The following is a 20,988-nucleotide window of genomic DNA, read 5'->3' as shown; positions in this document are numbered from 1 at the left end:
GAAACTCTTAGAAGTTGATGCCGAAGGGACAGAAAGAGGATCTGCTTATCCCAGGGCGAGCGGCTCTGGCCTCGTTAAAAAAGTGTGTGAGGCCCGAAGCAGAGCTGCTATTTCCTCAGTCCTCACTCCAGGGCACTTCAGATTCGTAAGGTCCCTACCGGGCCTGGGAAACTTGAAGGTGACGCATAGCTGGAATCACATTTATTAATGCTCTATTCATTCAGAATTACCTTGATGGTCGGGAAAGAGCTTGGGCTCACGTTTCCGTTTTCAGACCTTCTGACAACAGGCAGAGAAAGAGGTTCAACCTACTTCTGACAAATTTTAGTTCTGACTCCTGTAAACCACCAACCAACTAAGCAAATACTTCCATTTTGGTTGCTACCCTAAGTTCTTGTAAGAACTGAAACCAGAAAGAAACTTTGAACATGTTCTATATTTAATTTCTTTCACGTTGTTCCTGAATATTTTCCCCAGTGAATCTTAGTAAATAAACTACTACTGCTAAATCTCCATCACATCTGGGACTCTTCAATGGTAGAAACCATTTAATGAAACCGGTGAGGAACTAATACCGCCGTTCTGTCAGGCTACAAGCACTCCTTCTTGGGGAAGGAGCACAGTCGCACCTCACATGAACGTCCTGTTTTATAATCCGCAGATCCTGACAGCATCCAGATGTCAGACTCTCCTTCACGTGTGGGGCTGTGCTCCAAGAACATTACTGGGTTACTGCTGCTACTAAATTACAGAGGTATTATGAAGGTGGCGTGGAATTCAGGAGCCCTAAGCTCTCGAGTCTCTTAGAACCCACTGGCTGGTTCTGCACAAGATTGGCAACCCTACAGCCCACCCTTGCACAACACAGGTTTGAACTGTGTAGGCGCATTTATGTGAAGATTTTTCCCATAAATACTGTAAATGTATTTTCTCTTCCTTATGATTATTTTAATAACATTTCTTTAGGTTACTTTACTGTAAGGACACAGCATATATCTATATGTATAAAAAGCCAGCAACTGGAACGCCATAATGACCAATTGCTATGACGCCCACTGCGAACTTGCCAATTAGGGGTCGGCTAGACAACCTCTGAGGCCCTTCCCCCTGCCCAGCTCTGCCCTCAATGGGCCTGCCCCTTGCCTGATTGCCCCCCACCCCAATAGGGGGCGGGGCCTGCTGGCCAACCTCCTGCAGCCCCTCCCCATGGCCAGCCCTGCCCCCATGGGTCCCCACCACCCAGATCCGCCAGCAGCCCCTCCTCCCAGCTGGTCCCATCCCTGATCACCACTCCCTACCCCAATAGGGGCAGGGCCAGCTGGCCAACCTCCTGAAGCCCTTCCCCATGGCTGGCCCTGCCCCCAATTGCTCCCTGCCCCTTCCCCCAGCAGTGCCCACTGGCCAATTGTCCAAGGCCCCTTCCCCCAGCAGGCCCAGCCCTGATTGGGCCTTGATTCAGGTGGGCTGGCTGGTCAACCTTCCACCAGGCCCAGCCCCCATCTGCCCTGATTGGGGCTGGCCTGGCCAGATCCCATCTGTGCACAATTTCAAGTACTGGGCCTCTAGTGTACCATATAAAACATGTGTTAATTAACTGTTTATGTTGTGGATAAGGCTCCGGTCAACAGTACACTATTGCTAGTTAAGGGGGGAAGTCAGAAGTTATAAGTAGATTTTCAACTGTGTGGGGGTCATGCCTCTAATCCTGGAGTTGTTCAAAGGGCACTTGAACAACTTAATATATTGTACCTTAATATATTACTATTGCACCAGAGCAAACAATCATGGGCACAATGACCCCTACCCCTAGTCTACATGCACATTACCCTAACTTACTTGGTCCATTCTTAGGGGCAGAGGGAATACTACACCAGAACTATGAGTTATAGTTCATGTTCGAGGCCCAATGCTGCCTATAAACAAGCAATGCTTCCAATTCCCCAGAAAAATCTTTCAAATGGGTTATTTGGTGGGCTGTTTTGTGTGTGTGTGTGGGGGGGGGGGGGGGGGCGAGGGGGGGGGGGTTCTGCCTGGCACTCTGGTTTTCATCTGTCAACATTAAATGGGGGAATATATCTGTTTCTAAGTTTAATGGCCATCAACTACTTGGTATCGTTAAGAAATAAACTGGTTGGGACAGTTAAAATTTCCAGATATTCTCATATTATATTTTGAAGAACTTAAATTTCATATTCTGGAGGAATATTTCTAACTATTTCTATTCTTTGCAAACAAGTGCAAAATTAAAGCTTAACGAGAAGGGAGTAGATGGCAAATCTATAGTGTTTTCCAGCGCGGAGAACAAGGGGAGGGGAGGCACCTGAAGAGGCTTTTCTTGTGCAGGGAGGAGTGCGGGGACCATGGAGGGCCAGCCACACTCCCCTCACAGGCCATGTGATGCCTATGCAGATGCAGATGCATAGGTGGGGATGCAATTGCTTCCTGCAGCCTTGTTGGAGCTGTTCATATCCTAATGCAGTCAAGGAGAGGCAATCCCCAGGCCTCTGCCCCAACACACACAGGTAGTGCCTCCAGTTGCTGTCACTTCAGTGTTGTAGCCTGACCTTTGTCTCTTCTCTCACCTGGCCTCTCTCTGCTGTTTTATATTATTTTTCCCCCGCACATCTTAAGCCCAAATGCCTTATTATCTACACCCAAGTTACTGTGACAGGCAAAGATGGAGCTGTCTGCCGCCTAGGTGTGTGTGTCCCCAGGACTTGTGTCTGAGGACAGGAGGTGGTGTCCCAGTGTGAACACAGCATCACAAACATCGTAAACTGGTTTCATCTGACTGGGAAACTTGGTGTCATCTTTAAACTGACTTTACTGAGCTCTACCAAGCCACACCTCACCTGGAAGTTTCAACCTGCACTCAATGCATCGGGGAGGCATCTTTAATTGCTGTGAGAATCACAAGGAATGAAAGGAATTAAGGAAGCCTTCATACAGAAGCTGGTGTCTGAACTTGATCTCACCAAGCAAGCAGGGTTGAGAGAGAGAAAAAGAGAGAGCGAAGGAGAACCTAAGGCATAGCATAAAGAATTGCACTGGGATGGGAGATTTGGAGGATCAAAATCAGAACATACACAGAGAACTCAAGCAGTGCAGTTTTGAGAAGAACACAAGCCAAATTGTTGGTAAAACAGGAAGTGAGAGGGAATTGACCAGAACTGGACCGAACTACACTCTACCTGAATACCAGGAAAAGGGTATGAAAACATTTTTCACAGTAATTTTCTTTTTATTTTTTTCTTAATTCCTGGTGGATTCCACCATCTCTCTATAAGTCTCACCAAATAACCAAGGGAAAACCGGAAATGTCAAGATTCTATATCCTTCGCGTTTTCTATTCTTATTCTATACCGATGAACTCAATCCTCTCAATTCCGTCCCCCAACTGGCAAACCCCACAGTCCATGTCAGCTGACCTGCCTCTCAATGCACCCCTCCCTCAGCCAGAATAACCCAAGCTACTTATGATTATAAAACAAACTTTCAAATATTTTTACCAAAAACATTTCTCCTAAATATAGCTTCCATGAAGTTGAGAAAGGCCAAATATTTTTGCCAGGTGACTAACTATATTTATCCTCCTTTCAACCCTGTTATTCCTTTGGTCATTTGTGAACACAACAGATTACGAGGAGTGCTGGCTCAGTGCTCTATTGCTCACACTCCTACCGACACGGAATTGTTGAAGGAGTGGCTAGCTTGGTGACCATAAAACCACTCAGTTCATTAGCAATTGATTAAGAGGACTAATGATCTAAAAAGCAGGGAACACACATATGTCATAATAAAAGAGGATACCTAAATTGATTTTATATTACTACAGTTGGCGTATCTTCTTAGAATATCTTATTCATAAAATAATATTTATCCAATTAATCTAACTCTCAACCCAATTTCTCTTGTGGAGTTGCTCACAACCTATTGGCTATCTGCATCTAATACACATTCTATGTGATAGAACATTGAGTTCCTGTCGCTCCTACTTTCCAATTTTTAATCTAGTCTTTCCTTTACTTTCTTCATCCTACTCAGTAGATTTCAGAGTTTGAGAGTTTCATTTTACCTTACAAAACATTTGATCTTTCTTCTGGTGCCTTTTTTTTTTTTTTCTTTAAGCACTTCCTTTTTTAAGCTTTCAGAAAAATGTATAATGCCTATGAAACTCTTTGTGGAATGAATGTTTAATGGTACAAACATGACGGAAATTCTTAACCTGATTTTAAAAGTCTAACTAAAGCTCAAAAAATGCAATTCCTATACATCATGACCTGTTGTCAGTTAATATAATGTCAAATATCTGTAAAGTTATTTTCATCTATCTAAGGTGCCTACTGATTAATTTGGCTGGAGTGAGCCCACGAACAAAACGCTGCCCCCTGGAAATTTCAAGCTATTAGACCATATGCATCCTGAAGTCATGGGCGTCAATCCTCCTTGTATTCCAGATAAGCACCTGTTATATATACGCCAAAGGCAAAATAAATGTTTTTGTTTTTCTCAGCCACTGGCTTAAGCTAGATTCACTTAAGCCAGGCTAAGTTTTACTAGTACACATTTTTAAATACTGGGAAAAAATTCTTTACTTAATTATGCCCTATAAATTGCAGTACATAGCTGTTATGTCTCAAATACTATAAGTTTTTAGGGTCTGATTCACTAGTTATTAGGGTCTGATTCTCAAAGAGTTTGGCAAGACTTGATTTATCTGAGAGATCAACTACCAAATGGAGAATTTCATTTAATTTTAAGCAAAAAGAATTTGAAAAATGTTTTCACCAGTCATCGTTATTTTAACATTTACTAATTTGCGTGCAGCTAACATAGTTTAGAACGATCATCTGGTATAATAAGCCACCTTTAAAAAAAAACACCCTCATATTCTTATACATTAAACAACACTACTTATGATTATTACTAAAATCTTTATTCCAGTGTACTACACCTCAACACTGTATCTAGATAAATTATTATTTTGACTTTCCTAAAAAACTGACCTTCCGAAACTGAAATGTAAGAGAGACAGAAAATACTGAATCCGGTAGTAAGAGATTTAATTACTAGTACAATGATTTTATCACTTATAATTACTTTAGCTTGCCAACTCAGTTTTTGGATATTTTGAGTAATTTCCAATTAAATATGCATTGAGGCCTTATATCAGTTACACACACACACACACACACACACACAGCAGCAGCAGCAGTGCAAAGAAATGGAGCTATTAACAACAATTATGAAAACTCTTACATAGTGGTATACACATGAGCAAGCATTTAAGGCCCTTAACATCAATGACAGAATACACAATAAAGTGAATAAATACACAAATGAGGGTGAACAGAGTCATGAAATAAAAGGTAGGGCACAGAGATAAATCCAGAGGGATGAAGGCTGTGAATGAGGGGGGATGAGGGTGGCATTAACCAGGAGATCCATGTGGAGCCCCTCACAGATGGAGGTTGGTATGAATCAGGGTCAGGCGACCAGAGGGGTAGATCCAGAGGGGATTGGGAGTAACCCAACTGTTGGAAAGGACCTGCATGGGTCTTACCAGGAGGCAGTATGAAAGGCACTGTTGATAAACCATGGCTGCATCCCCTCCTGAAGGAGGCCATAAGACCACCATACCCAAACTAGACTGTGCATGACGAAGTGGGAGTCCAACTGAAAGAAGACTCTGACTCAGTACATCTGGGGCTGGACCTCCAACAAGCTCCCAGGTGATGCTCCTGGTCGCTGAGTAACACTGCATCTGGGTCAGCCTGGCCAACTGTGAGCAGAGGGAGGGAGAGGTAACAAGAAGACCATCGCCTGCTGGGTCTCCAGTCTATCCATACCCACCATGAGGTCTCTTTCTGGCTTTAAAAACCTGGAGCAGGAAGGGAGTGTATAGCCTGAAGAGCTACAATCCTTAAACCAGGTATGAAAGAGAAGGCCAGAATTTAAGGGAATTAAAGGCTATTAAAGAGCTATATACACCTTAAATTATCTCATCCTGTTTTTACAACAAAATTTCAGGATGGCTAGTATGCCCATTTATGACTCAGGTAATTCACTCAAACAGATTCAAAGTCAAGTTCTTCTATCACCAAGTTCAGTGCCTTTCATACTGCCTCCTGGTAAGACCCATGCCAACAGGGGAGGGGGGCTGTGACCACGGCCTGAGGGTACTGCCAGCAATTTCAAATAGAACTTTAAGAATGCTTGCTAATTTCTTCATTTCTCCCACAATACATCCATGGCTGTTTAAACACAAAAATAACAATGTTAGTGACTTATCAAATACAATACACCCACATGTGTATTTTGTAGCTTTACGAACACAGAAACCACAATTCCTTATTCCAGTTTGAGAGGCATTGAATTACACCAGGCCTCACAGACACTGGCATCTGTCACCCAGATGCCTTTGGAGGCCCACCAAAAAAGGGACATGTCCCTTTGTCTAACTAGTGCATTGCTGGTGGCACTCCCAGCTGGTAGTGTTTCAACTGGCACCTTAAAACACACTTCCTGTTGATGTAACTTTTTAACCTGAAAGTTCGGTGTAGTCTTTTAACTGTACCCCTAGACATGAGTCAGTACGATGGCAGGCAATAAAATCACATAATAATTGGTTTGTAATGGCTCAAACCAATTTGGGAGCATTTTGAAAAGGGGCACTTTGTGGCTATGCTGAACAGAAAGCTGAGAGGTGAACAAGTAATTCAACTTTATGGCAGCCTATTTCAAAGAAAAAGAAAGCAATAAAATCCACTACTATATCCTCTTAACAAAATGGCAACAATTTTCTTTTTTTAAAATAAATGTTTTATTTTAGAACAGTTGTGGAATTCTTGCAAAATAGCACAGAGTTCCCATGTACTCCATATGGGGTTTCCCTGCTAACATTTTACATGAGTGTGATACATGTGTCAAAATTAATGGGTCAAGGTTGCTATGTGATCACTAACTAGTCCATACGTTATGCAGATTTCCTGTCTTTCCCTAATGTCTTTTTCCTGTTCCAGGATGTGATTTTGGCTTTCTTAGAATTTATAATTCACCAAAGGACAATTATTTTAGCAAAAACAAGCATAAAGAACTAAAAATACGGTAAAATGATGCTTCTCGAGGTATCCTAAGCCCAAGAAAAATGCAAATATTAGATGAAACACCTCTGAGAGTCCATTTTTCATCAGACCAGCCTTTATCTATAGCTCCAGTAACCACCACCTTAGAGAACTCACTTATCAATGGCATAACGAACCTCTGGAGGAAGAACAACAACCTAGAAGCCAGTTTTGGATGCTAAGACTGGTTCAGCTATGCTAAGTTTGTATGTCAGTTAAATCAGATCAACTTCCTGTGGATCTAAAACCTATAACATACTTCTGCGAGTACTTCTACGGGTACTTCTGTGGGAACTGCAAGACCCAAAGGTGCAAACTCCACTGCCCCTTTCCGAAGTCAGTTTAACAGAATTAAGGGATCTAGAAGTGCATTAAAAGTTAACCTTGACAGTTTCAAAGTGCAAGGCAAGATGACAACAAAAGGTGTCAAAAGTGTGCACTTGATCCACTGAAGAGTGAATTCACTGAGCAGGCAAAAATTGCCCTAAGAGCTAAAATAAGGAAGAAACCACATCAGAATGATCAGAAAAGGAAAGTTAACCATACAGTTTATCTCAAAAGAGAAAGTACTAGACTGAACTAAGACTGCCTTCTAGGTCTAAAATTCCATAAATCTTTCATTTGAGTATTGGGAAACACACGAGGTTGGTCAGCAGTAGGGACACCCCTATCTTGTCCTAGGCCACAACCAGGCCTCCTCGCCAGCTACCAGAGGGATTCCCACCACAAATGGAGAGCTTTTCCTGTTTCACCAGGAAAACGAACCCTCCAAGCCAATGATACAAGGAACTATCAAATACCTTTCTACTAAATAAATTATGATCAAACCAGAGGCCTGGTGCACAAAATTTCTGCACGGGTAGGGTCCCTAGGCCTGGCTTGCAATCAGGGCCGATTGGGGCCTTCTGCTGCTGGCCGGGCCTTCCTTCAGGCTGGCAGCCAGAGCCTCCCTTCCCCAGCTGCTAGCTGCAGCCTTCATTCCGTACTGCCCCCTGGTTGTCAGCCCACGACATAGAGAGCAGTGGAACTCCAGGTCTCCTGTTCAAACTCCTAAGGGGCCACTTTGCATATTACCCTTTTATATATATAGATAAGACATTCTGCCAATAATCTGACCTTGAAAGAAATATAATTTACTACCTTAATACTATGTTTCACTGCATGACCCACTAATTTATCCATTAACTCAGGCCACATAGAACACTTTTGCAAAACAAAACAAAACAAAAGCAACTTTTACTCCTGATGGATCTGCTACCCAGCCAGTTCCGATTTTGCATGGCATTTGTAATTTTGTGCATTCCCTAAGGCAAGGCCTCTCGAACCTTGGAAGTGCTGACACTGAGCAGCTTGCCTGTCTGTCGGTCTCCACTGAAGGACAGTAAATGTCTCCAACATTGACAATGGCCCCAAGGAGAGAGAAGGCAAAATTGGAGGATTAAAGCAATCCATGGCATGTATAAACAAATGTGATTTCAATAGCAATGTAAGGTTTCCACATGGATTAAATAATTTGTTTAAAATCTTTTATTAGACCATATAAACAGGTATCTATTTCAGAAAATAAAATCGCTATGGGTGACCAAAGAAGCCACATTATATTTCCCCCTCCCCTCAACTATTATGAGTTAGTTAGTACTCTATAAGGCAATAGATAAAGATAATGTATAGACTTGATAATCTCCTAGAAACAAGGAATTTGGGTTAGAAATAATTCTTAACCTTTCCCATCCCAGGATGCTAAAGTAAACATCAAATTCGACAACGGGCAGCCAAACAAACCAAGCGTGTAAGGCAGACCTTGGTCTGGGAACGAAGCCAACGTGGACACCTTGTGACCCCTGGGTGACACCCCACCCACCCACAGTCCACCTCCCACAACGACAGGCAAGCTGCCCAAGAATCACTTTGCCATCAGTGATGAAAACAGACCCCATTCCAGGAAGATCAAGGCGGCCAGGGAGAGAGGAAAGGTGTGATGGAAGTCTGAGCCTTAGAAGTGTGTTAGGCGAATGTCCTTGGGGTTCTTTGGGGTCACTCTGCTTAACGTGGGGGTGGGCAGAGAAGAAGACTTCAGTGGGCACCAGTTAAACAGGAGGAGTAATTCTCCAGGGAGACCTGAGAGACTGAGGGCTAGTGCCACTGGATTTTTACAAACTTGTTGTAAAAATGGTTTCTTAAAATCATAAAAAAGGACATTTTTTTATCTTTGTGGCTATGAAAGCCATTTTGTATCTTTTTTTAGGTGTTAGTGTGAATGCGTGGACGTCACCACCACTATATATTTAGGCCAGAAGCAAATGGCTACCTCCTCCCACCCTAAGAGCCGGGAGACCATCTGCACACTCTCTTTCTTTCGCGGAGGAGCGCCAAGAGGTATCCTACCAAAAAGGTGAGGACACAGATGATTGCCAAGGTGACCTAGAGACCCAGGCAGCTGGCCCCTGCTACGTGGCCACGATGACCACGCAGCATAGAACTCCCATCAGCAGCCCCCTCGAAAGCAGGCTCAGCGGAAAAAGCCATCTCTGGATTTCAGAGCCACCCACCCAGGAGCCCTCCACGCGCAGGGCGCTCTGCAGCTGCTCAGTCTGCTCAGTATTTTTGATTGCACCTCATCTGGCTGGCACCACCCACCCCCTTTCCCGAGAAAGAGCACACACAAAGAGAACTGGCTGTGCCCAGTTCCTACAGGTGGGCGGGTGGCTGGCAAAGAGCAAACCACAGGAAGGACCACGGAGTTCAACCTGCCTGGGACCAGCCAAGCTAAACGTTAACCAGGGCCTAGAATCATTTACATTAAAGATCATTAACCAGGGCCCAGGGCCCTTGGCAAAGGATGGCAGTCCACAGGCTTTTAAAAAAAAATGCATTTAGATAAAGCAGCAGCCTCTTGTTGCCAAACACACAGTCTGGGGCATTTTGGGAGAAGGGCACTGCAATGGCACAGAGGGAGCTGAGCCAACAGGGGTATCTTGGAGGGGTTAGGGCAGGGGGTGGGGGCTTCTTTTCTTCCCCAGCTGCAGTTAGTTCTCTGGGTTTATTTCCTATTCTTCCTTAGTGCTTGGGAGGTGTGACTGTCACTCACATGTGTGTTTACAGGTAAGGAATTCTGAATAGGTGAGGTCCGTGGAGTTTGTGTCCCAGCTTTTCCACTGGTCAGCGGAAACACCCTCCCCCCCCTTGAAGGTGATGGTTTAGACTTCAGTTTCAAGTCACAGGCACAGGGATGGCCATTCCCTACTCATGAAGCTGCTCCACTCTTTCTCCCACATCCAGGGGCCCAAGATCACGTGACACTCAAGCAAAATAAGTCACCATCGCGCAAACCAGGTCGGAGGTTGGATTTTACAGATGAAACCCTTTGGTGTATGAAGACCCCTGACAAGTGTTCCTTAGGACATGGCGTCCCGGTGCTGCCCACACGGGGCTCCTCAGCCCCTTGTCCAAGGCTGTGGACAGGCCCGCCAGAAAGAGCAGCCATGGCCCTGGCTTTCCATTCCAGGAGTGCACCATTCAACTCTCCTCCAATTACAGATTTGCCTGAAGGCATTATTTGTGGTGAAAGTAAAAAATAAATGAATAAAGGTAGAACCACACTAATTTCTGTCAGTGAGATTAACCTTGAATAGAAGATAGACTCCTGGAGATTAATTTCTAGATTTAAAGATGTTTACCGTGAGTATTCTTTAACTCAGAGTCAAGAAAATATTAAGTGCCAGTTTTAGTTTCTTTATATGTGTGGAGGCTGAGGAATTGGGGGGCAGGGGGGTGGGGGAGGCGGGCAAATGAATAGTAATCTATCAGGCACCTCATTTATAATTTTTAAATTATAAATTTTGAATATCCACATAGGAGCAAACCACTTAATCTGTGTGCACACAAGTGAAAGCTAAAGTTAGGAGTCATGTGACCCATCCTCAAACATTTCCTGTAAAGGTTATAAAACAAACAAAAGAGGGAGGTATTTGTATTCCAAGAGCCAAATCTAAAACAATGAAGAGGCACACCTGTCCCGTGATAACCTGTCTGGATTAGCCATGCTTTAAATTAAGCTTAATACACCATGAAGTCTAAGAAGTCAAAAATAAAGAAATTAAAGCCTGTCCCTCATTTCACCTGGGGGTGAAATTTCTGAACTCTGAATGACTGATCCCTTCCCTGTGTCTATTTCTAACATTTCAGGAACACAGTGATGGCAAATGCAGTCACTGATTCACAAAAGGGAAAGGGGAGGCACCAGAGAGCACTGTCTGCTTAATCATTTAGTGCACTGGAAAAAATAGGTTCAAACCAGATGCCAGAGGCTTAATGCATAATTAGAAATGCTCACTATATACATTTTTATTTTTGAAGCATACAAAAATGTTTCATGGATATGAAAAAGAGAAAGAGAAAGGAGGGAGGGCTGGAGGGAAGGGAAGGAGTTAAGGAGTGAGGAGAGAGGAAGGGAGGGAGGGAGGGAAGAAAGGAGGAAGGAAGGAAGGAAGGGAGGAAGGAAGGAAGGAGGGAAGGAAGGAAGGAAGGAAGGAAGGAAGGAAGGAAGGAAGGAAGGAAGGAAGGAAGGAAGGAAGGAAGGAAGGGCTGGATCCCCAAATTCTGGCACATTTAAAGCTAATGAATCCATCCCCAGAGAACATTCTCCTTATGTTAACCAAGGAAAATGAGCGCAGTCCTGGGTGGCACTTACCAGATTCCAGGCAGAAGACCTTGTCTGGAGGGAGAGAGAAAGAGAGAGGCTGGTCTAGATGCAGATGGTTGTCTGTTTCCCTAACAACAGCAGCGAGCAGAAATCCTAGTCTCAGCCAGCCAGTTCCCCGTGTTGACAGGTGATCCGCAGCCTGGAGGGGGAGGTGCCCAGTTCCCAGGAAGGCTCAGCGCTCCGCGGGGAGGGCTCTCAGAGCTCCCGCCCAGGGAGGGTGTGCAGGGAGCCAGACACCCTTCAGGCTGCACCCGCTGGTGCTGAGCGGAAGCCTAACCTGGGCTGGAAGCTGCTGCTGCAGCCTGCCTCGCTCAAATCAGGAGCAAAGTCAAAAGCAAGGAAGAGGGAAGGAAGCAGAACCAATGACTCCAGGGGGAACTCTGTGGATTCAAGAGACATAAAAGGAATTCAAATCATGACCCTACAACCCTGCCTCCATAGCAACACATATGAGGAAGGTATTTGTAGTCATAAGAGCTAGCAGCCAGCTTAGTAAGAAGTGTGCATACCTGGCTGAGGTGACCCGAGGCATACAGAGTGTCTCTCATTATGTTAGCAGCATTTTTCGAAAATGTTCATGAAAATGTTGAGAGGAAAGGCATTCAAGGAAATGAAGAAACACCACTGGATACTACTGTTTAAATGACTGCTCAATTGTCCTCATGTATATGGAATGAGCATCCATTTTCATCAGACAGGGTAGCTTTGGATTCCATCTCCACCACCTTGCTAGCTGAAGGACACTGGGCATGTTTCCTGACCTACCTCACCTCCTTATCTGTAGAAATGGAGGCAAGAAACCTTTTCTGTGGGCTGTTGTAAGGAATCACTGAGACCCCAGGGGGAGTCACCTGCGGCCCACTGTCAACAAGCCTCTGTCCTTTCTTCACTCACTTACCCCCCCCCCCCCCCCCCGCCGCCTGTGCTCTGAAAGTACTGTCCTAACTCAGTGGTTGGCAAACCGGGGTTCACGAGCCCCAGGCAGCTCTTTGGCCCCTTGAGTGTGGTTCGGGCATTAGAACCACTTTTTCAAAATAGACTCGCCCATTGGGGGATGTGGGGGGGCAATGGAGAGATATGTACACATATAATACCTTAATCAAAAAACAAAAAAACAAAAACAAAAACAAAATAGACTCGCCCAGGCCAAAAATCGACTTCTGCACATGAGCCACAAAGTTTCAATCGCACTGTATGTGTGTGCCCGCACGTGGTATTTTGTGGAAGAACCACACTCAAGGGGCCAAAGAGCCTCAATTTGCTGACCACTGTCCTAAATCAACCATAGGCACCCTTTTCACCTTCCCTCAATTTAGAAACTGATCCTATGTATATCCAACAGCAAAAGATGCTTCTTCTACTCTCTATTTTCACCAACATCTTCAAATAGAGGCCAATTTTAAAGGTCATTGGAACACATAACGGTCAAAGCCACATCATACGACCCTTCAGCCAAAAGCCTGCCAGGGACACCAAGTTGCAGTCCAAGTTAGAGGAGGTTTTTTTGCCCCAAATTCCTATAACTTCCCACTTCAAGGCCAAGATCATGTCCACTTTTAAGATAGTATTAAAGAAAAGAATAGGTTCTTAACTGAGCCAGATCTTTTAGTTTAATGCTTCCTTTTAAAAGGCATTTATTTCTTAGAATGGAATTCCCAGGTAACTTATAAGACCAGTCTTTGATAGGAATGACAATGGCATGAGTATCTGGTCAAGCAGATGCTTCTAGAGACCTTCATAGACAGGGGAGTTCCAAGGGCCAAGAAGCCTCCATCGCCATCTGGTGGTAGCTCCAGCACATTGCAGACATGAACCCCACACCATCTTCAATCCATTCTCCAAGAGGCAGCCCCCTTCTGAATTCCTACTGCATTACCAGCACATTAACTTCCTGACAGCTAGTTTGGCTGCTCAAGGTCAACCATTAGCCTTCCCCACCATACCTTCTTTCCAACCTTCCTTCTTTCCCCAGGTTTTTGATCAAGCCACTAAATACAAGAGGGAAGATAAAAGTTCTGGGGTTTTTTTTGGCATCAGCTTAGTCCCCTATCCAACATCTGGTGATTTGGTTACAAAAAATAAAATTCCCAAGACAAGTAGAGAAAAGAGAAGCAGAGAACCCGTGTGTTTCAGAGTCTCAAGAGCCAATTCTGATTGTGAAGTATATGAGGTAGGCATCTCTGCCGAGAAAAGAGACCAGCTGAAGACCCAGAACACATCAGAGAGCCTCTGAGCTGGGCCCTGACCAGTGGGTAAGACTTGCCAAGCTCAGGAGAGCTGTTCAGTGCAGCAGGAGCACAGAGTCAGGTCACACACACACAGCTACCAAATCGGGTGATATTGAAGAAATGCTCCTTCCCTCTTCACTTCCCAGAAGACTTCATCATTCCCTGGTGAATATATTTAGATCCAGAAGGCTCTCAAAAGCAGGTAGCAGCAACCTTAGGAAAAATCTGCCAGAGGAAGTGAGGGCCACGAGAAGGAAAAACACTGAAAAATTCATATTTTGGTGGTGTCATTAGGATAACTCTCTAAAATGAGAGTAGTGATGAACACAATATGTATGGGTTTATAGGCACCTGTAACAAGGCCTGGGTGACCACTATGCCAAAGCCCGCAAATCTTCCTCCATACAGATCTACTGAGAGCATAATAAATGCCTTTCAGTTACACAAAGAGATAGGAATTTTCAGGACTCTATGCTATATAAAATGTTCTGCCTTTATATCCACATGACCTCAATAGATTATTTGAAACAACTATAAATTTAAGCACTTTATTGGTACTTAGTTCAATTTTATACGAGGTTCATTTAAGAGGTAAATTTTAGGCCAGAACCGGTTTGGCTCAGTGGATAGAGCGACGGCCTGCGGACTGGAAGGTCCCGGGTTCGATTCCGGTCAAGGGCACGTAACTTGGTTGCGGGCACATCCCTGGTGGGGGCTGTGCAGGAGGCAGCTGGTCGATGTTTCTCTTTCATTGATGTTTCTAGCTCTCTATCCCACTCCCTTCCTCTCTGTAAACAATCAATAAAATTTTTTTTTTTAAAAAGAGGTAAATTTTAGTACATGCTGTCTTCCTATCAAAAGTGCACTTTCATAATATGAAATAAGCAAATAAATAGCTCTTACGTAAAAAAGCTTGTATCAAGAAATACATTCCACACATGGCCCTACATACACACACACACACACACACACACACACACACACACACACTGGCCTTGTTCTCTTCTTAGCCCCTTTACCTTAAAAACCTCTGCAACCATCACAAGCACCCTGTCCCCCACCCCCACCCCAAGGCCACACAGGCAAGTGTACTGTATTGAAACATGGCATATCCAACTTAGATATCAATCTGTAAAGCAATCATAAATTAAGCAGGCAGGCAGAAAGACAACTCTATACATCAAATGATCCTTTGTCTTTCTTTATTTTAACATCTGGAAATATATAACTCGTGTTCAAGGTCCAAGATGTGCTCAAATGAGCAACTGATGATAAACTTCTGAAGGTCAAAAATCCTATGTTCTCCAGCTCCTAGCACCTCTCAGCATAACTGGATGGTTGCTGAGCTTCACTGACAGACAGACACAGGTATCTGTGGCTGCATCCCCGAACCAGCCCACCAGAAAGCACTGCTGGCGGTCCTCCCACAGGAAACAAAAGGGCCGCCAAGGCCACTTGGTAGAAACACTAAAGTAAGCGGTAAGCTGTCAGAGGGCTAATGAATCACTAAACTGGGTAAGCCGGGTGGCAGGAGACCTACTAATGCCATTAGCTACCTTCTTTGCTTCATATTAAGGCAACTTAACATCTTAATCTTCCTGAAACCAGCAAGCTTCTCATAAGAGAGCCTGACACTTACTCCTCTTGTTATTAAATACATGCAATACAAGCAATCGATAGTGTTGAGAATCAGCAATAATTTGTGACCCTGAACCACTCATTTGATCTCCCAGTCCCCAAAAGCTCACATGTAAGCTCAGCTTCTTCTCCTGCATTTTCACGGTCCAGGCTCCTGTAATTAGGAAGCCAGGCTGGACAAGCCAGCTCAGAAACGATCGCATTCATCAAGTACTTATCAAGCTCTTACCATGTGCCACATACCATGATGGCACTGGGGTTTCTGACATGGACAGTCATGCCCATCACATGAGTCTTATTGATCTGAAGTCTTCAACGCTTGTCATTTCTGCATACAATTTAACACTCTGCTCATCCACTAGGTTCCAGTTTAATGTAATTGTCTGTAATGAGCCTATCTCACCAATGAAATTTTAAGCTGCAACAGAGTAAGGCCACTGTCTTCCCTAGTAATCTACCAATTACCTAGGAGTCAGGCTTCTAACAGCCTCAACACAGGGAATTTGGCTGCAAAGCTCAAATAAACACAGAAACAGCTCCTGAATGCTGAAATACAGGCACTATCACCAGGCCCTCGGGCTCAGAGCTTCATTGACTGTAACATCATTTAGAACCAGCTTTAATATTTAGCTTCCCATTACAAAGATTAAGCTTCTAATTGTCAATAAATGTAGTAGACAGCACTGTCTTCTGCTATGAAAACCCAACACACTGGAAAAGAAAAAAAGAATACTATTCACTGATAAAAATGGCAATTAAAGATTTCAGCCATTAAAACTATCAACATTCCATTTGGCGGCAGTTTGTCATGTTAAGCTCTTTTATCATTATCATTGCTTTAATTCTCTAAAAGGCATAAGAAAGTGGATTTTAAAAGTGGGGTTAAGAGGTTGACTGCAGTTAAAATCACAGGTTCTCACAAAAGAGGCAATTACTTTTAAAACACAAATACATTTTTCCAATTTCTACAAGAGTAATAATATGGATTCTTTACAGGGAATTATACATATACACACACGGGCAAAGGAAGAAAATAAGTACCCATGAATCCCCCCCCCCCTTTGAGATAACAACACTATTAACACATTAACATATTAATACCCCTTCAGATCTTCTTCAGTATTTCTGTCTAGGTATGTGTTTCTTATAAAAAGATGGGATCAAATGATACAAAGAATTTTGTGGCTTACCTTTTCATTCAGTTATAAAAAATGTTTTCATATCATTAAAGATATATCTACAGCTCATTTTTAATGGCTTCAAACCATTAATTTTAGAGATATACCATAATGAAACGTATTTAGGTTGTTCTAAATCTTTCATTATAATAAACAATTATTCATCTTTATAGCTAACTCTTTGGGTATATACGGATATACTAATACATTCTTCACTATTTCCATAAAATGAATTCTTTTGAAGTACATTTGCTAGGTCATCAGGCACCCACATTTGTCTTTCTATAGATTTGATAACATTAAACAATATACTCATTGAAGGAAATTCAAAAACTACAAAAAGCAAAAATAACTGATAATCTTGCCACTCTGATAAGGTGTTAACATTTTATTGTGCACCCTTTCCAATCTTTTCTATGTATGCATATCTCTCCCCTCATCCCCATACGTTTGTCTTTTTTATTTTTATTTTTTCATTTTAACTAAAGAAATATTTGGTTTGGTTTTATTGGAGTTTCAATATTTTTTTAGAGGAGTTCCTAGAAAATATTCAACTTATCTGCTTTAAATTTAATAACATGAATTCCCAAATTTTCAATCAATAAGAAATACAAACTTCTAGGAATATATTCAAAAAAATCAGAAAGGATATATGCACCCCTATGTTCATAGCAGCACAATTTACAATAGCTAACATTTGGAAACAGCCTAAGTGCCCATCAGCAGATGAGTGGATTAAAAAACTATGGTACATCTATACAATGGAATACTAAGCTGCTATAAAAAAGAAGGAACTCTTACCATTTGCAGCAGCATGGATGGACCTGGAGAGAATCATGCTAAGTGAAATAAGCCATTCAGATAATGATAAATATCACATGATCTCACTCACTTGTGGAATATAATGAACAACATAAACTGATGAACAAAAATAGAGCCAGAGGGAAAAATCTAATATTTTAGAATATAATAGAAGTACTCCTATTATTTGCAGATTTTTTATATTTCTTACAACTTTTGGAATATTATATACTATGTTAGTACAGTTTTGGTAATATTATTATAATACTTAAAATCATTTTTTTCTTGAAATATGTTAATTGCATGTAATATTATATTTATACTTAAAATATTTTTTTGAGATATTGTTTATGGCATGTATTATTATATTTAAGATAGTTTTTCTTAAAATATTAATGTTTATTGCATGTAGCATTATATTTAAAATAATTTTTCTTGAAATAAAAAAGTTCCCATTTGAAAATAAAAAAATAAATTTACCAATTAAAAAAAGGAATACAAAATAAAAGTTACTTGCATTCTCTTGTGTGGCAAGGACAGGAACAATGTGGGAAACAGAGGAAAAAAAGAAGCAAAGAGATAGAAAACTGCCTTTGGGTCCGGAATTCACTCTGGATTATCACTGCCTTCAAAGTCACACAATGGCCATTTGTTACAATTTATGGATTCATGTGAAGAAAAAAGCCAAAACCTCTAGCTAAAGAGGGGCCAGACTGGAAAGTGGTCAAGGTCCCAGTTCAAAGCCTTAACTCTGTTTTCTATAATTTGTTATTGAACATGATGGCTCCTAACGCCTTCAGCAAGAAACCATCAGATGGACTTGTCCTGGACTTGAACAGCCCCCTGGAGAGCCCGAAGCGTAAACCAGTCTAGGTGAACAGGTATGCCCAGCACATGTCAAAAGTTCTAAGACACACCAATTCATTTTCATTTTAACTCGAGGTTCTTTGTTATGAAGTCAGTTTCTTCCCCCAATCATATTAGTTCAGCTCCTCTGGTGTAAAGGTCATTACCTGTGGTTTTGGTCAGAATGAGGGCAGACATACCGCAGAGCATTCCAAAGCTCAGAGATTGGGGCCAGAGGGTGCTGACCTTTTAAAGACAAAAGATCCCATTGCCTTCCAAACAGCAGGCAAAGCAGACAGAGCAAGTGACAGCAAAAATCTAACGTGGGCTTTATAAAGTCTAAAAATAGGCCCTCGAAGAATGGTTTCTTTCCAGAACAATTTTAAAGTTTCCCGGGAGGCATCAGGTGTTGTGTACATAGCAGAGGATAATGGCTTTCTGAGCCGCTGGGGACGGCACAGCGCTGGGAGGGCTGCCTGTGCTGGGCGCCCTGGACAGGTGAGAGAAAGGCTTTTGTTCCCAGCCCTGCTGCTGCGTGACAAGGCAGCCTGAAGAAGGAGGTCAGGGCTTGCTGCTGGTGCGGGAGAGCAGTGCCGAGAAATAACTCCCCGCTCCTGTCTGCCACACGGACCAACTGGAAGAACAGCAGGCTGTGCACCAATTTTCATTAAAAGATAGAAAGACAATGAGTGAATTAACCTGCTTGCAAGACTAATCAATGCGGATTACTTCTGAAAAGAGACAGTCTTTCCCTAGGTACAGTCCTAAGTCTGCATTGACTTAGCTCCCGTGATTCAAAAGTAGATGCAGGAGGCCAACAGGCTTGTGCGGGGTCCTGCCCAGAAGAGTGACATCATTTGGAAAGTCAAGAGCAGAGACTATGGGCCCTGAGTAACACAGTGGGGGCTAGATTCACTGTGTCCCTCAGTCCCTGGAATGCAGACTTGTCCACAGTGGGGGGGGCCAAAAGCAGTCTTCTTGCTTGCACCAGTCAAATAATGACTCTCTGGAGTGAGTCCCAGTGAAAAGGGTCCTTATGACTCTGTTTAAATTTAGTTTTAAAATCTATAGCTCTAGAAATCATCTCCCTCTCTCCATCTCTCAGAGACTTGGCTTCCTTCCTCCCCCGATAGTCAGCAACCCCCAACACAACAGAAGACAGTGACCCAGACCTGATGGATGAGCACACAGTCCACACCTCCAGCAGGCTAACGGTAACATCTTGGTTCAGCTCCTGAACCCTAAGATGGAATGACTCTTGGACTACTTTCCCATGAACCAGACACGGACGCTGGAAAAGACCTCAGGGCTGTCCTCAGGACCTGAAGAAATGGTTCATCACCCTTACCGCACACCTTCAACTGATCAGCTCCCAGCAGGACCCCAAACTCAACCCACGGTGCCTTCCTGGCGACTCTGCCCTGTGTAATCTGTAACCTACATGCCATTGGGAAGTTCGGGCTTTGAGCATTAGCTTCCCGTTGTCCTGGGTGGCACCATTCACAACAAAACAGCCAGTATTTCTCCACTGCAGTTTCTTGGTGTTGAGTGCTGGGCTCTGGCAGGTGGACCCACTGTCTGTCCAGAAACACTGGCAACAACATATAAGCTGCCCTTGTGATTCCAATGCACAGTAGGCTCGACTCACTGGCTCTTGGGTCTGAGAGCTCTAAAGCTCAATGCGTACATTTAACTCTGTTTTCCCCAGGAGGCTGGTGAAGACCCATTCGATGAGAGGAGAAAATAGTGTGTGCCCTGGGTGAGCCTGAACACTACACGCAGGCTCTTGGGCTCTCGGGCCTTCGCTTCAGCTGGCTGCACACCCTCTGGGAATGCCTTCACCCCACACTCCACATTCTGAACTGTATCTTTCACTCAAGTCCAAACTCCCTTTTTATCCCTCAAAATATATCTTAAATCCCTACAATGACACTCTCTCTGGTTTAAATGGAACCTAAGCAGCAAAAACACACAGAAGAGCTAACACAGGCCTCACACACGTACCCAATTCTTTAGAAAGAAGCACCTGGGCTGCCCTGAAGTAGCAGCCCATTCACCTTCTCTCTGCCCCGGGACTCTAACCGATGACAAATGAGCCACCTTCAGGGGGAGGGGCGGTCTCATGTTTAATGTGATTTTCATATTTGCTTTCTCTTCATGAGAAAAAAAAAGGTGACGAATGTCATCATCGTTGAATGTTACAGATATTTCCATCTCATGTATTGGGTAATTTGATTTTCATAATTAATATTCAAATGTACTCAATAGAACACAAAAGTCTCAGTTAATATGTGAGAAGGAAAACAAAAGTAGTCCTACTTTTATTTGTCTACTCCAGAAAATATTAAGCATTCATATGCAATAAAGCTTACTGAAGTTAAACACCAATCATGTCTTTTTCTTTTTATGTCATTTTTTAAAATTTAAATTCCCTCTTTGTTTCTTCTGATTTATAAGAACTCTAAAAAAAA

General features: G+C 43.0%; 1 protein-coding gene across 7 annotated transcripts in view; it reads right to left on the bottom strand.

Annotated features, from left to right (window-relative positions):
- Nucleotides 1-20,988, bottom strand: part of NEDD4L (NEDD4 like E3 ubiquitin protein ligase) — a 285,795-nt gene that overhangs the window by 165,236 nt on the left and 99,571 nt on the right. Inside the window, exon 1 of one of the 7 annotated variants that reach the window (XM_084888486.1) lies at nt 11,815-11,966. The exons of 5 other annotated variants lie outside the window; for them this stretch is intronic. The gene's annotated coding sequence lies outside the window, so the exon portion shown is untranslated. Of the gene's footprint in view, nt 1-11,814; nt 11,967-20,988 lie in introns of those variants that run through there. One more of the 7 variants, XM_084888484.1, reaches the window with a different exon arrangement.

Source organism: Pipistrellus hanaki, assembly GCF_964339955.1.
Source record: "Pipistrellus hanaki genome assembly, chromosome: 6".
Classification (NCBI taxonomy): Eukaryota; Metazoa; Chordata; class Mammalia; order Chiroptera; family Vespertilionidae; genus Pipistrellus; species Pipistrellus hanaki.
This window is presented reverse-complemented; position numbering and strand designations above follow the sequence as displayed.